The following is a 3,759-nucleotide window of genomic DNA, read 5'->3' on the forward strand; positions in this document are numbered from 1 at the left end:
ATTTCTGATAGCCAGGGCTGTAAGGTTTTAGCTTCATTCCCTTTCTCTGAGTTGGTTAGACCCCGGTACCTTGGACTCCACTCAACCAGTGTGTCTCTATTTTTGACACACTTGGAAGTATCGCTCCCCTCACCATTGAGGGTTACTATGAGCATCCATTTTCATACCATTTTAATTATCAATTAAAAGAAAAAAGTTATTGTTTCATTTTTTTGACTGATGTAGCTTTGCATTTTAATAAATAATTTAGCATAAACAGTAATAAATTAACAAATTAGCACAAAAATACAAAAGTTTTTTCTCAGGTAGGTCTAACAGTAACTATTCAGGAACAAATTATGTGTAAATTTATATAAAAAATTAAAATCACTTTTTCAGTGTGAAAATTTCATATCACGATTATAGTGACCAAAATGATCACAGTTATCATTATTATCACGGTATTGTTAAAATATGGTGGTAATGTTCCAAAGTACTCATACAGACACTGAAATCTCTTTTATTATGTTTTTATGTCAAAAACCAACAAACAACAAATAAAATTAGCAGCACTATGCACTCTATGCATAAACATTAAAATAATAATATTAAAAATGATGATCAGATTTTAAATAAACAAACAATCTTGGTTTGGTGACTTACAACATAACATGTTAGAACATGTACTACATGTTTACATTTTTGACAAAAAAAGTTTTACAAAACGATAAACCTCACATTTTAGCTTTTAAATTGTTTTAAAGAAAAGGATCAAAATCAAAAGGATAAATTATAGGCATTTTATCTGTTCCAGAAACAGTTCTACATATTTCTAGAATGCACATTAGCTTGTTTTCCATCTATGATTTACAAAAAAATTAATAAATAAATGGCCAATTTTCGCATTGGTCTGAACAGAAATCCAAGTAGGGCTCGCTGCATCCTGCAGTGGACATCCAACCCCGCCCACATCCAACTGTGACATCAGAAGCCACGCCCATACCAAATACAACCCCGCCCACGTCAAAGCGTTACGTCAGAAACCACGCCCCTATCCAATACGTCACCTTGTGATTCCCCATCTCCCTGTCGGGAAACCCGGAAGTAAGGCTATGTCCTATAAAAATATATATAAATATATAAAATTATGTTGCCTTTCGTTTTACTAATACACGTTTTTTTATTTCTTTAAAGGACGTCTAGGCTAAAATGGCACAACTTAAATCTAATATATTTAATGTAGGCTATCTAATATTTTGTCACCACAACAGGCTGTAAAATGCTTGCATTGGTTGATTAAATTAGGCTAATTGTAATAAAAATCTTTACACCTTATCTTATTCATTTATGTAATGAGATAAATTCACATTTATTATGATCGATTTTGACCCACCTAAGACAACTTTTAAATTGATCAAATTTAAAGGGGACAATTCAATTTTGTTATTGTAAAAGTCAAAACATATATATATTTTTTTTTATAATTGTCATTTAATTTTCTAAAGATGTGTTCCACTTATCATAAAGTGTTAACATTTGAATGATAGGATAGACAGTTCTCCATATGCAGTAGGCTACACATACATAGGCTAAACAGAGAATGCTTGCTTTGATAGATTATATAAGTAACAAGACATTGACCTTGTTCGTCCACAAAACTTGATATGAAATGTGTCCAGGTCCTCCACATACTTAAAGATGAATAAACAGACATCCCTTGCTTCATTTGTTTACAAAATAAACACATTTTATTTGTTTACAAAATTAAATGATAGAATTATACAAAAATAATTACATTTTAAATTTTACAAAAATAAATGTTCAACAAGAGATATGTTCCAACTATCATAAATGAACAGTTGAATGATCAGATAAACAGTTCTTGAAATGCAGTGCACATACATACATAAGCTACATGCCTTGATATATTATTCACAGAAACATGGCATGGACTTTCAGGACTTGTTCATCAAGACAATTTGATATGAATGTGTCCAGCTCCTCCGGATACTCAAAGAATCAGATTTGAAAGCAGAAATCAGAATCAGAAAGAGCTTTATTGCCAAGTGTGCTTACACACACACAAGGAATTTGTCTTGGTGGCAGAAGCTTCCAGTGCACAGACAGTATAACAAGTGACAAGATACAGATAACGAAATAAACAAGTGATTAAAAATAAATATGTGAAAACAATACACAATAGACAAAAAGACAATTGACAGTATACTGAATGTACAGATGTGCTATATACAAATTATGCATGGGAATGTAGCTAGATGTAAGATATGTTAAATCAATAACATATGTATAATAAATATAAGTATGGATAGTTGGGTATTGCACATGATTCGCTCAGCAGCCCGGACTATCCTCTGTAGTCTTCTGAGGTCAGATTTGGTAGCTGAGCTGAACCAGACAGTTATAGAAGTACAGAGGATGGATTCAATGATGGCGGAGTAGAACTGTTTCAGCAGCTCTTGTGACAGGTTGAACTTCCTCAGCTGGCGAAGGAATTACAACCTCTGCTGGGCCTTTTTAACAATGGAGTCAATATGAATGTCCCACTTCAGGTCCTGAGACATGAATAAAAAGACATCTCTTGCTTCATCCGATTCTCCTCCAGGTAATCTTTGATGGCATTCTGTTGATTTTTACTGTCCATCTGGAGAAAGGCAGGCCCTGTCACCTCCCCACGGAATAACTCACGGTGACTCTGTATCCAGCACTACACTGGACCTTATGTCCCTTACAGACTTCCACTTTATGTCCTCTTGGCGCTCCTGTTAAAAATAGAGAATACGTGTGTGTTGGGGGGCATATGTGACCACTAAATAGTATTTACCTCATCATTCTACATACAAAAATATTTATGATTTTAAACCACAAAAATCAATCAATACAGTATTTTAAAGAAATGCTCCCACCATATTTCCATGCGCCACTTCATGGCTTATGTGGTCCTCCAAGTGAATTGTAACGAGTAATTTTCTTTACTGGTGAAACTGCAGCAGGACCCCTCATCCCGGCAGAACTGCTCTGTTTGCCAACCACTAAAAAGAAGAAGCTCTACTGCTCTGCTCTGCATCAGGCTAGGACCGAAAATGCGTAGAATTCTGTAAAACATGACAAACAAACATTGACAATCATTATGTGATCTTTCTATTAATATAGAATGATACAAAGATAATTTGTCACATACGCAGAGTTATCCAGCAAAACATAGTGAAATTATGTGGTTGCTCAACCAAGTCACTGTGAAGGGTTCTGTGATCAGTGTATATCATTAAAAATATCACGTGTGTGTGAGTGAGTGTTTTGTGTGTGGGGAGCAGGGAAGTACATGAAGTGCGTGTATGAGTCGGTGAGATGAGTGTTACAAAAAAATTTGCACATTCAGTCAGCATTAATTTTATGTCGTAAGAATCAGTGCACTAATAAATATATACTGATTCTTACGACATAAAATGAATGCTGACTGAATGTGCAATTTTTTTTATAACTTTTTTATTAGATAATACATAACTCACTCACCGACTCATATGCACACTTCATCCCTCTCACACATATGCACTTACCTGCCCCCCACACACGATTATTTTTAATGATATACACTGATCACAGAACCCTTGCACAGTATCTTGGCTGAGCAACCACATCATTTCACTATGTCTTGCTGGATAACACTAAAACACACACACACATGCATACATACATTTATATGTTGCTAGCTAAGTAATAACGTGCCTCTGTGAAGTTCAAAACACATACTAAGCATGCTGA

This window comes from Sinocyclocheilus anshuiensis, unplaced genomic scaffold, assembly GCF_001515605.1.
Source record: "Sinocyclocheilus anshuiensis isolate Anshui unplaced genomic scaffold, SAMN03320099.WGS_v1.1 scaffold284, whole genome shotgun sequence".
NCBI lineage: Eukaryota > Metazoa > Chordata > Actinopteri > Cypriniformes > Cyprinidae > Sinocyclocheilus > Sinocyclocheilus anshuiensis.